Source organism: Ranitomeya imitator, unplaced genomic scaffold (assembly GCF_032444005.1).
Source record: "Ranitomeya imitator isolate aRanImi1 unplaced genomic scaffold, aRanImi1.pri SCAFFOLD_460, whole genome shotgun sequence".
NCBI lineage: Eukaryota > Metazoa > Chordata > Amphibia > Anura > Dendrobatidae > Ranitomeya > Ranitomeya imitator.
The window spans coordinates 34,300-47,335 of NW_027194831.1; the positions used below are offsets into that span (position 1 = coordinate 34,300).

Here is a 13,036-nt window from a genome sequence, read left to right on the forward strand (position 1 = left end):
GTTGGCAACTAAATTATTCTTGGTGCTTTGCAAATGTTTGTTTGTTTTTGTTGAAAATCATGTCTCTGTGGCGCAATCGGTTAGCGCGTTCGGCTGTTAACCGAAAGGTTGGTGGTTCGAGTCCACCCAGGGACGTTGCACCCTTTTGCTTCAGTAGTAAGCTACAGTTGAAGAGGTTTTTGCATTTGTGCTAAGCATCTCCCTCAAGTAAAAGCCATTTTGCTGACGATGTTTTGAATTCACGAGACAAACTGGAGAAAAACCTTCTGGATGAGATAGGATAAACAAAACTTCCTTCGAGCCGGAATTGAACCAGCGACCTAAGGATTGCTAATTTAGAGCTACAGTCCTCCGCACTACCAGCTGAGCTATCGAAGGATTGTTGAAAGCCCACTAGGTTTGGCCATGGGTGCCACGAGCAGGTGGTAAAAATGATTCATTCAACCCAGCGAAAAAGGAATTCAGCAGTAGTATTGGAGAATGCGGGCATCGATCCCGCTACCTCTCGCATGCTAAGCGAGCGCTCTACCACTTGAGCTAATCCCCCAAACCTGGCAAACATATCGTCAGTTTCACGTCACACCAGGTCACAATTTTCATATACAATCACACATGCCATTGCAAGCTTTTTTTTTTTTTTTTTTTTTTTTAAGTGTGGATTCCATTTTTGCATACTGGAAGAACATTTAAGGAGTCTACAACGTGATTGGTGCCCTACAAATACAGTTGGGCAACTTTCTAGCAACCCCTTTCTATGTACATGGAGAATCAAATTGGGGACAGTGAAAAAAACTTGCATAGTTTGAAGAAAAAAGTTGCGATGTAGCACAATCCCAAAAAAGAACCATTGACCTTTTATGGCTTTGTTTGTTTATAGAAACTGCTGAGAGGTCGTGAAGGCCTTCTGGTCCTTTGGCACAAGTTGATCCAGGATTCAGGGTTTTGACCAGTAATTTTTGAGCCAAAACGCGTTTGCTTTTGACAGAAGCTACACCAACCAGCACAATACCAATGTTTACCTTGACATTGCTTTTGTATTGCGGACTAACCCTACTAAGTTTCAAACAATAACTGATGAGCAGCAAATGGTTTAGATGAAGTGTTGAAAAAGCTAAGAACGCTTCTCTTCGTTTTTTTCTCCTTTTTGTGGTTGCTAAACTGTAAGAAGAGAGTAGAGCATGAGCTTGAACACAAAACATTAAAAGAGAATAAACGCAACACCAATGGTGAAAAAGCAAGCCATGCGTTGGCCGGGAATCGAACCCGGGTCAACTGCTTGGAAGGCAGCTATGCTCACCACTATACCACCAACGCTTACGTAAGCGCGCATTTTTTTTTTACATTTTCTGCAATAACAGTAAACGTTCTAGCAAATCCTTTCTAAGTACATGGAGAATCAAACTGGGGGAGAGTGAAAAAAGTTGTGATGTAGCACAATCCCAAGGAGAACCATTGACCTTTTATGGTTTGTTTATAGAAAATTTTGAGACGTCGTAAAGGCCTTCTGGTCCTTTAGCGGCACGAGTTGAACTGGGATTCAGGGTTTTAACCAGTGTTTTTTTGAGCCAATAGGGTTTGCTGTAGACAGGGGCATTTAGATGAAATGTAATGATGAAGAGTATAAAACACAACCGTTTAGCAGAGGATGGTTTCGATCCATCGACCTCTGGGTTATGGGCCCAGCACGCTTCCGCTGCGCCACTCTGCTTATGGTGGAGGATGCTCAGAGTTGAAGTCTAATTACTGCCTGCCTTCTGGTCTATGTCATGTAATTTATCAGCCATTTCTTATCTGTTGGCAACTAAATTATTCTTGGTGCTTTGCAAATGTTTGTTTGTTTTTGTTGAAAATCATGTCTCTGTGGCGCAATCGGTTAGCGCGTTCGGCTGATAACCGAAAGGTTGGTGGTTCGAGTCCACCCAGGGACGTTGCACCCTTTTGCTTCAGTAGTAAGCTACAGTTGAAGAAGTTTTTGCATTTGTGCTAAGCATCTCCCTCAAGTAAAAGCCATTTTGCTGACGATGTTTTGAATTCATGAGACAAACTGGAGAAAAACCTTCTGGATGAGATAGGATAAACAAAACTTCCTTCGAGCCGGAATTGAACCAGCGACCTAAGGATTGCTAATTTAGAGCTACAGTCCTCCGCTCTACCAGCTGAGCTATCGAAGGATTGTTGAAAGCCCACTAGGTTTGGCCATGGGTGCCACGAGCAGGTGGTAAAAATGATTCATTCAACCCAGCGAAAAAGGAATTCAGCAGTAGTATTGGAGAATGCGGGCATCGATCCCGCTACCTCTCGCATGCTAAGCGAGCGCTCTACCACTTGAGCTAATCCCCCAAACCTGGCAAACATATCGTCAGTTTCACGTCACACCAGGTCACAATTTTCATATACAATCACACATGCCATTGCAAGCTTTTTTTTTTTTTTTTTTTTTTAAGTGTGGATTCCATTTTTGCATACTGGAAGAACATTTAAGGAGTCTACAACGTGATTGGTGCCCTACAAATACAATTGGGCAACTTTCTAGCAACCCCTTTCTATGTACATGGAGAATCAAATTGGGGACAGTGAAAAAAACTTGCATAGTTTGAAGAAAAAAGTTGCGATGTAGCACAATCCCAAAAAAGAACCATTGACCTTTTATGGCTTTGTTTGTTTATAGAAACTGCTGAGAGGTCGTGAAGGCCTTCTGGTCCTTTGGCACAAGTTGATCCAGGATTCAGGGTTTTGACCAGTAATTTTTGAGCCAAAACGCGTTTGCTTTTGACAGAAGCTACACCAACCAGCACAATACCAATGTTTACCTTGGCATTGCTTTTGTATTGCGGACTAACCCTACTAAGTTTCAAACAATAACTGATGAGCAGCAAATGGTTTAGATGAAGTGTTGAAAAAGCTAAGAACGCTTCTCTTCGTTTTTTTCTCCTTTTTGTGGTTGCTAAACTGTAAGAAGAGAGTAGAGCATGAGCTTGAACACAAAAGAGAACATTAAAAGAGAATAAACGCAACACCAATGGTGAAAAAGCAAGCCATGCGTTGGCCGGGAATCGAACCCGGGTCAACTGCTTGGAAGGCAGCTATGCTCACCACTATACCACCAACGCTTACGTAAGCGCGCATTTTTTTTTTACATTTTCTGCAATAACAGTAAACGTTCTAGCAAATCCTTTCTAAGTACATGGAGAATCAAACTGGGGGAGAGTGAAAAAAGTTGTGATGTAGCACAATCCCAAGGAGAACCATTGACCTTTTATGGTTTGTTTATAGAAAATTTTGAGACGTCGTAAAGGCCTTCTGGTCCTTTAGCGGCACGAGTTGAACTGGGATTCAGGGTTTTAACCAGTGTTTTTTTGAGCCAAAAGGGTTTGCTGTAGACAGGGGCATTTAGATGAAATGTAATGATGAAGAGTATAAAACACAACCGTTTAGCAGAGGATGGTTTCGATCCATCGACCTCTGGGTTATGGGCCCAGCACGCTTCCGCTGCGCCACTCTGCTTATGGTGGAGGATGCTCAGAGTTGAAGTCTAATTACTGCCTGCCTTCTGGTCTATGTCATGTAATTTATCAGCCATTTCTTATCTGTTGGCAACTAAATTATTCTTGGTGCTTTGCAAATGTTTGTTTGTTTTTGTTGAAAATCATGTCTCTGTGGCGCAATCGGTTAGCGCGTTCGGCTGTTAACCGAAAGGTTGGTGGTTCGAGTCCACCCAGGGACGTTGCACCCTTTTGCTTCAGTAGTAAGCTACAGTTGAAGAAGTTTTTGCATTTGTGCTAAGCATCTCCCTCAAGTAAAAGCCATTTTGCTGACGATGTTTTGAATTCACGAGACAAACTGGAGAAAAACCTTCTGGATGAGATAGGATAAACAAAACTTCCTTCGAGCCGGAATTGAACCAGCGACCTAAGGATTGCTAATTTAGAGCTACAGTCCTCCGCTCTACCAGCTGAGCTATCGAAAGATTGTTGAAAGCCCACTAGGTTTGGCCATGGGTGCCACGAGCAGGTGGTAAAAATGATTCATTCAACCCAGCGAAAAAGGAATTCAGCAGTAGTATTGGAGAATGCGGGCATCGATCCTGCTACCTCTCGCATGCTAAGCGAGCGCTCTACCACTTGAGCTAATCCCCCAAACCTGGCAAACATATCGTCAGTTTCACGTCACACCAGGTCACAATTTTCATATACAATCACACATGCCATTGCAAGCTTTTTTTTTTTTTTTTTTTTTTTAAGTGTGGATTCCATTTTTGCATACTGGAAGAACATTTAAGGAGTCTACAACGTGATTGGTGCCCTACAAATACAGTTGGGCAACTTTCTAGCAACCCCTTTCTATGTACATGGAGAATCAAATTGGGGACAGTGAAAAAAACTTGCATAGTTTGAAGAAAAAAGTTGCGATGTAGCACAATCCCAAAAGAGAACCATTGACCTTTTATGGCTTTGTTTGTTTATAGAAACTGCTGAGAGGTCGTGAAGGCCTTCTGGTCCTTTGGCACAAGTTGATCCAGGATTCAGGGTTTTGACCAGTAATTTTTGAGCCAAAACGCGTTTGCTTTTGACAGAAGCTACACCAACCAGCACAATACCAATGTTTACCTTGGCATTGCTTTTGTATTGCGGACTAACCCTACTAAGTTTCAAACAATAACTGATGAGCAGCAAATGGTTTAGATGAAGTGTTGAAAAAGCTAAGAACGCTTCTCTTCGTTTTTTTCTCCTTTTTGTGGTTGCTAAACTGTAAGAAGAGAGTAGAGCATGAGCTTGAACACAAAAGAGAACATTAAAAGAGAATAAACGCAACACCAATGGTGAAAAAGCAAGCCATGCGTTGGCCGGGAATCGAACCCGGGTCAACTGCTTGGAAGGCAGCTATGCTCACCACTATACCACCAACGCTTACGTAAGCGCGCATTTTTTTTTTACATTTTCTGCAATAACAGTAAACGTTCTAGCAAATCCTTTCTAAGTACATGGAGAATCAAACTGGGGGAGAGTGAAAAAAGTTGTGATGTAGCACAATCCCAAGGAGAACCATTGACCTTTTATGGTTTGTTTATAGAAAATTTTGAGACGTCGTAAAGGCCTTCTGGTCCTTTAGCGGCATGAGTTGAACTGGGATTCAGGGTTTTAACCAGTGTTTTTTTGAGCCAATAGGGTTTGCTGTAGACAGGGGCATTTAGATGAAATGTAATGATGAAGAGTATAAAACACAACCGTTTAGCAGAGGATGGTTTCGATCCATCGACCTCTGGGTTATGGGCCCAGCACGCTTCCGCTGCGCCACTCTGCTTATGGTGGAGGATGCTCAGAGTTGAAGTCTAATTACTGCCTGCCTTCTGGTCTATGTCATGTAATTTATCAGCCATTTCTTATCTGTTGGCAACTAAATTATTCTTGGTGCTTTGCAAATGTTTGTTTGTTTTTGTTGAAAATCATGTCTCTGTGGCGCAATCGGTTAGCGCGTTCGGCTGTTAACCGAAAGGTTGGTGGTTCGAGTCCACCCAGGGACGTTGCACCCTTTTGCTTCAGTAGTAAGCTACAGTTGAAGAAGTTTTTGCATTTGTGCTAAGCATCTCCCTCAAGTAAAAGCCATTTTGCTGACGATGTTTTGAATTCACGAGACAAACTGGAGAAAAACCTTCTGGATGAGATAGGATAAACAAAACTTCCTTCGAGCCGGAATTGAACCAGCGACCTAAGGATTGCTAATTTAGAGCTACAGTCCTCCGCTCTACCCGCTGAGCTATCGAAGGATTGTTAAAAAGCCCACTAGGTTTGGCCATGGGTGCCACGAGCAGGTGGTAAAAATGATTCATTCAACCCAGCGAAAAAGGAATTCAGCAGTAGTATTGGAGAATGCGGGCATCGATCCTGCTACCTCTCGCATGCTAAGCGAGCGCTCTACCACTTGAGCTAATCCCCCAAACCTGGCAAACATATCGTCAGTTTCACGTCACACCAGGTCACAATTTTCATATACAATCACACATGCCATTGCAAGCTTTTTTTTTTTTTTTTTTTTTAAGTGTGGATTCCATTTTTGCATACTGGAAGAACATTTAAGGAGTCTACAACGTGATTGGTGCCCTACAAATACAGTTGGGCAACTTTCTAGCAACCCCTTTCTATGTACATGGAGAATCAAATTGGGGACAGTGAAAAAAACTTGCATAGTTTGAAGAAAAAAGTTGCGATGTAGCACAATCCCAAAAGAGAACCATTGACCTTTTATGGCTTTGTTTGTTTATAGAAACTGCTGAGAGGTCGTGAAGGCCTTCTGGTCCTTTGGCACAAGTTGATCCAGGATTCAGGGTTTTGACCAGTAATTTTTGAGCCAAAACGCGTTTGCTTTTGACAGAAGCTACACCAACCAGCACAATACCAATGTTTACCTTGGCATTGCTTTTGTATTGCGGACTAACCCTACTAAGTTTCAAACAATAACTGATGAGCAGCAAATGGTTTAGATGAAGTGTTGAAAAAGCTAAGAACGCTTCTCTTCGTTTTTTTCTCCTTTTTGTGGTTGCTAAACTGTAAGAAGAGAGTAGAGCATGAGCTTGAACACAAAACATTAAAAGAGAATAAACGCAACACCAATGGTGAAAAAGCAAGCCATGCGTTGGCCGGGAATCGAACCCGGGTCAACTGCTTGGAAGGCAGCTATGCTCACCACTATACCACCAACGCTTACGTAAGCGCGCATTTTTTTTTTACATTTTCTGCAATAACAGTAAACGTTCTAGCAAATCCTTTCTAAGTACATGGAGAATCAAACTGGGGGAGAGTGAAAAAAGTTGTGATGTAGCACAATCCCAAGGAGAACCATTGACCTTTTATGGTTTGTTTATAGAAAATTTTGAGACGTCGTAAAGGCCTTCTGGTCCTTTAGCGGCATGAGTTGAACTGGGATTCAGGGTTTTAACCAGTGTTTTTTTGAGCCAATAGGGTTTGCTGTAGACAGGGGCATTTAGATGAAATGTAATGATGAAGAGTATAAAACACAACCGTTTAGCAGAGGATGGTTTCGATCCATCGACCTCTGGGTTATGGGCCCAGCACGCTTCCGCTGCGCCACTCTGCTTATGGTGGAGGATGCTCAGAGTTGAAGTCTAATTACTGCCTGCCTTCTGGTCTATGTCATGTAATTTATCAGCCATTTCTTATCTGTTGGCAACTAAATTATTCTTGGTGCTTTGCAAATGTTTGTTTGTTTTTGTTGAAAATCATGTCTCTGTGGCGCAATCGGTTAGCGCGTTCGGCTGTTAACCGAAAGGTTGGTGGTTCGAGTCCACCCAGGGACGTTGCACCCTTTTGCTTCAGTAGTAAGCTACAGTTGAAGAAGTTTTTGCATTTGTGCTAAGCATCTCCCTCAAGTAAAAGCCATTTTGCTGACGATGTTTTGAATTCACGAGACAAACTGGAGAAAAACCTTCTGGATGAGATAGGATAAACAAAACTTCCTTCGAGCCGGAATTGAACCAGCGACCTAAGGATTGCTAATTTAGAGCTACAGTCCTCCGCTCTACCAGCTGAGCTATCGAAGGATTGTTGAAAGCCCACTAGGTTTGGCCATGGGTGCCACGAGCAGGTGGTAAAAATGATTCATTCAACCCAGCGAAAAAGGAATTCAGCAGTAGTATTGGAGAATGCGGGCATCGATCCTGCTACCTCTCGCATGCTAAGCGAGCGCTCTACCACTTGAGCTAATCCCCCAAACCTGGCAAACATATCGTCAGTTTCACGTCACACCAGGTCACAATTTTCATATACAATCACACATGCCATTGCAAGCTTTTTTTTTTTTTTTTTTTTTTAAGTGTGGATTCCATTTTTGCATACTGGAAGAACATTTAAGGAGTCTACAACGTGATTGGTGCCCTACAAATACAGTTGGGCAACTTTCTAGCAACCCCTTTCTATGTACATGGAGAATCAAATTGGGGACAGTGAAAAAAACTTGCATAGTTTGAAGAAAAAAGTTGCGATGTAGCACAATCCCAAAAGAGAACCATTGACCTTTTATGGCTTTGTTTGTTTATAGAAACTGCTGAGAGGTCGTGAAGGCCTTCTGGTCCTTTGGCACAAGTTGATCCAGGATTCAGGGTTTTGACCAGTAATTTTTGAGCCAAAACGCGTTTGCTTTTGACAGAAGCTACACCAACCAGCACAATACCAATGTTTACCTTGGCATTGCTTTTGTATTGCGGACTAACCCTACTAAGTTTCAAACAATATCTGATGAGCAGCAAATGGTTTAGATGAAGTGTTGAAAAAGCTAAGAACGCTTCTCTTAGTTTTTTTCTCCTTTTTGTGGTTGCTAAACTGTAAGAAAAGAGTAGAGCATGAGCTTGAACACAAAACATTAAAAGAGAATAAACGCAACACCAATGGTGAAAAAGCAAGCCATGCGTTGGCCGGGAATCGAACCCGGGTCAACTGCTTGGAAGGCAGCTATGCTCACCACTATACCACCAACGCTTACGTAAGCGCGCATTTTTTTTTTACATTTTCTGCAATAATAGTAAACGTTCTAGCAAATCCTTTCTAAGTACATGGAGAATCAAACTGGGGGAGAGTGAAAAAAGTTGTGATGTAGCACAATCCCAAGGAGAACCATTGACCTTTTATGGTTTGTTTATAGAAAATTTTGAGACGTCGTAAAGGCCTTCTGGTCCTTTAGCGGCACGAGTTGAACTGGGATTCAGGGTTTTAACCAGTGTTTTTTTGAGCCAAAAGGGTTTGCTGTAGACAGGGGCATTTAGATGAAATGTAATGATGAAGAGTATAAAACACAACCGTTTAGCAGAGGATGGTTTCGATCCATCGACCTCTGGGTTATGGGCCCAGCACGCTTCCGCTGCGCCACTCTGCTTATGGTGGAGGATGCTCAGAGTTGAAGTCTAATTACTGCCTGCCTTCTGGTCTATGTCATGTAATTTATCAGCCATTTCTTATCTGTTGGCAACTAAATTATTCTTGGTGCTTTGCAAATGTTTGTTTGTTTTTGTTGAAAATCATGTCTCTGTGGCGCAATCGGTTAGCGCGTTCGGCTGTTAACTGAAAAGTTGGTGGTTCGAGTCCACCCAGGGACATTGCACCCTTTTGCTTCAGTAGTAAGCTACAGTTGAAGAAGTTTTTGCATTTGTGCTAAGCATCTCCCTCAAGTAAAAGCCATTTTGCTGACGATGTTTTGAATTCACGAGACAAACTGGAGAAAAACCTTCTGGATGAGATAGGTTAAACAAAACTTCCTTCGAGCCGGAATTGAACCAGCGACCTAAGGATTGCTAATTTAGAGCTACAGTCCTCCGCTCTACCAGCTGAGCTATCGAAGGATTGTTGAAAGCCCACTAGGTTTGGCCATGGGTGCCACGAGCAGGTGGTAAAAATGATTCATTCAACCCAGCAAAAAAGGAATTCAGCAGTAGTATTGGAGAATGCGGGCATCGATCCCGCTACCTCTCGCATGCTAAGCGAGCGCTCTACCACTTGAGCTAATCCCCCAAACCTGGCAAGCATATCGTCAGTTTCACGTCACACCAGGTCACAATTTTCATATACAATCACACATGCCATTGCAAGCTTTTTTTTTTTTTTTTTTTTAAGTGTGGATTCCATTTTTGCATACTGGAAGAACATTTAAGGAGTCTACAACGTGATTGGTGCCCTACAAATACAGTTGGGCAACTTTCTAGCAACCCCTTTCTATGTACATGGAGAATCAAATTGGGGACAGTGAAAAAAACTTGCATAGTTTGAAGAAAAAAGTTGCGATGTAGCACAATCCCAAAAGAGAACCATTGACCTTTTATGGCTTTGTTTGTTTATAGAAACTGCTGAGAGGTCGTGAAGGCCTTCTGGTCCTTTGGCACAAGTTGATCCAGGATTCAGGGTTTTGACCAGTAATTTTTGAGCCAAAACGCGTTTGCTTTTGACAGAAGCTACACCAACCAGCACAATACCAATGTTTACCTTGGCATTGCTTTTGTATTGCGGACTAACCCTACTAAGTTTCAAACAATAACTGATGAGCAGCAAATGGTTTAGATGAAGTGTTGAAAAAGCTAAGAACGCTTCTCTTCGTTTTTTTCTCCTTTTTGTGGTTGCTAAACTGTAAGAAGAGAGTAGAGCATGAGCTTGAACACAAAACATTAAAAGAGAATAAACGCAACACCAATGGTGAAAAAGCAAGCCATGCGTTGGCCGGGAATCGAACCCGGGTCAACTGCTTGGAAGGCAGCTATGCTCACCACTATACCACCAACGCTTACGTAAGCGCGCATTTTTTTTTTACATTTTCTGCAATAACAGTAAACGTTCTAGCAAATCCTTTCTAAGTACATGGAGAATCAAACTGGGGGAGAGTGAAAAAAGTTGTGATGTAGCACAATCCCAAGGAGAACCATTGACCTTTTATGGTTTGTTTATAGAAAATTTTGAGACGTCGTAAAGGCCTTCTGGTCCTTTAGCGGCACGAGTTGAACTGGGATTCAGGGTTTTAACCAGTGTTTATTTGAGCCAAAAGGGTTTGCTGTAGACAGGGGCATTTAGATGAAATGTAATGATGAAGAGTATAAAACACAACCGTTTAGCAGAGGATGGTTTCGATCCATCGACCTCTGGGTTATGGGCCCAGCACGCTTCCGCTGCGCCACTCTGCTTATGGTGGAGGATGCTCAGAGTTGAAGTCTAATTACTGCCTGCCTTCTGGTCTATGTCATGTAATTTATCAGCCATTTCTTATCTGTTGGCAACTAAATTATTCTTGGTGCTTTGCAAATGTTTGTTTGTTTTTGTTGAAAATCATGTCTCTGTGGCGCAATCGGTTAGCGCGTTCGGCTGTTAACCGAAAGGTTGGTGGTTCGAGTCCACCCAGGGACGTTGCACCCTTTTGCTTCAGTAGTAAGCTACAGTTGAAGAAGTTTTTGCATTTGTGCTAAGCATCTCCCTCAAGTAAAAGCCATTTTGCTGACGATGTTTTGAATTCACGAGACAAACTGGAGAAAAACCTTCTGGATGAGATAGGATAAACAAAACTTCCTTCGAGCCGGAATTGAACCAGCGACCTAAGGATTGCTAATTTAGAGCTACAGTCCTCCGCTCTACCAGCTGAGCTATCGAAGGATTGTTGAAAGCCCACTAGGTTTGGCCATGGGTGCCACGAGCAGGTGGTAAAAATGATTCATTCAACCCAGCGAAAAAGGAATTCAGCAGTAGTATTGGAGAATGCGGGCATCGATCCCGCTACCTCTCGCATGCTAAGCGAGCGCTCTACCACTTGAGCTAATCCCCCAAACCTGGCAAACATATCGTCAGTTTCACGTCACACCAGGTCACAATTTTCATATACAATCACACATGCCATTGCAAGCTTTTTTTTTTTTTTTTTTTTTTAAGTGTGGATTCCATTTTTGCATACTGGAAGAACATTTAAGGAGTCTACAACGTGATTGGTGCCCTACAAATACAGTTGGGCAACTTTCTAGCAACCCCTTTCTATGTACATGGAGAATCAAATTGGGGACAGTGAAAAAAACTTGCATAGTTTGAAGAAAAAAGTTGCGATGTAGCACAATCCCAAAAAAGAACCATTGACCTTTTATGGCTTTGTTTGTTTATAGAAACTGCTGAGAGGTCGTGAAGGCCTTCTGGTCCTTTGGCACAAGTTGATCCAGGATTCAGGGTTTTGACCAGTAATTTTTGAGCCAAAACGCGTTTGCTTTTGACAGAAGCTACACCAACCAGCACAATACCAATGTTTACCTTGGCATTGCTTTTGTATTGCGGACTAACCCTACTAAGTTTCAAACAATAACTGATGAGCAGCAAATGGTTTAGATGAAGTGTTGAAAAAGCTAAGAACGCTTCTCTTCGTTTTTTTCTCCTTTTTGTGGTTGCTAAACTGTAAGAAAAGAGTAGAGCATGAGCTTGAACACAAAACATTAAAAGAGAATAAACGCAACACCAATGGTGAAAAAGCAAGCCATGCGTTGGCCGGGAATCGAACCCGGGTCAACTGCTTGGAAGGCAGCTATGCTCACCACTATACCACCAACGCTTACGTAAGCGCGCATTTTTTTTTTACATTTTCTGCAATAACAGTAAACGTTCTAGCAAATCCTTTCTAAGTACATGGAGAATCAAACTGGGGGAGAGTGAAAAAAGTTGTGATGTAGCACAATCCCAAGGAGAACCATTGACCTTTTATGGTTTGTTTATAGAAAATTTTGAGACGTCGTAAAGGCCTTCTGGTCCTTTAGCGGCACGAGTTGAACTGGGATTCAGGGTTTTAACCAGTGTTTTTTTGAGCCAAAAGGGTTTGCTGTAGACAGGGGCATTTAGATGAAATGTAATGATGAAGAGTATAAAACACAACCGTTTAGCAGAGGATGGTTTCGATCCATCGACCTCTGGGTTATGGGCCCAGCACGCTTCCGCTGCGCCACTCTGCTTATGGTGGAGGATGCTCAGAGTTGAAGTCTAATTACTGCCTGCCTTCTGGTCTATGTCATGTAATTTATCAGCCATTTCTTATCTGTTGGCAACTAAATTATTCTTGGTGCTTTGCAAATGTTTGTTTGTTTTTGTTGAAAATCATGTCTCTGTGGCGCAATCGGTTAGCGCGTTCGGCTGTTAACCGAAAGGTTGGTGGTTCGAGTCCACCCAGGGACGTTGCACCCTTTTGCTTCAGTAGTAAGCTACAGTTGAAGAAGTTTTTGCATTTGTGCTAAGCATCTCCCTCAAGTAAAAGCCATTTTGCTGACGATGTTTTGAATTCACGAGACAAACTGGAGAAAAACCTTCTGGATGAGATAGGATAAACAAAACTTCCTTCGAGCCGGAATTGAACCAGCGACCTAAGGATTGCTAATTTAGAGCTACAGTCCTCCGCACTACCAGCTGAGCTATCGAAGGATTGTTGAAAGCCCACTAGGTTTGGCCATGGGTGCCACGAGCAGGTGGTAAAAATGATTCATTCAACCCAGCGAAAAAGGAATTCAGCAGTAGTATTGGAGAATGCGGGC

General features: G+C 42.4%; 7 non-coding genes across 7 annotated transcripts; all 7 read left to right on the top strand.

The window, feature by feature from the left end:
• The first annotated feature begins 61 nt into the window (after window positions 1-61).
• TRNAN-GUU (transfer RNA asparagine (anticodon GUU)) lies at window positions 62-135 on the top strand. Its single transcript has one exon. It is a non-coding gene; the product is annotated as a tRNA-Asn (tRNA).
• Window positions 136-1,854: 1,719 nt separating this feature from the next.
• On the top strand, window positions 1,855-1,928 carry TRNAI-GAU (transfer RNA isoleucine (anticodon GAU)). Its single transcript has one exon. It is a non-coding gene; the product is annotated as a tRNA-Ile (tRNA).
• A 1,722-nt stretch (window positions 1,929-3,650) lies between these two features.
• Window positions 3,651-3,724, top strand: TRNAN-GUU (transfer RNA asparagine (anticodon GUU)). The gene has a single exon. It is a non-coding gene; the product is annotated as a tRNA-Asn (tRNA).
• Window positions 3,725-5,447: 1,723 nt separating this feature from the next.
• Window positions 5,448-5,521, top strand: TRNAN-GUU (transfer RNA asparagine (anticodon GUU)). Its single transcript has one exon. It is a non-coding gene; the product is annotated as a tRNA-Asn (tRNA).
• Window positions 5,522-7,238: 1,717 nt separating this feature from the next.
• On the top strand, window positions 7,239-7,312 carry TRNAN-GUU (transfer RNA asparagine (anticodon GUU)). The gene has a single exon. It is a non-coding gene; the product is annotated as a tRNA-Asn (tRNA).
• Window positions 7,313-10,818: 3,506 nt separating this feature from the next.
• TRNAN-GUU (transfer RNA asparagine (anticodon GUU)) lies at window positions 10,819-10,892 on the top strand. Its single transcript has one exon. It is a non-coding gene; the product is annotated as a tRNA-Asn (tRNA).
• A 1,717-nt stretch (window positions 10,893-12,609) lies between these two features.
• On the top strand, window positions 12,610-12,683 carry TRNAN-GUU (transfer RNA asparagine (anticodon GUU)). Its single transcript has one exon. It is a non-coding gene; the product is annotated as a tRNA-Asn (tRNA).
• The last annotated feature ends 353 nt before the right edge of the window (window positions 12,684-13,036 follow it).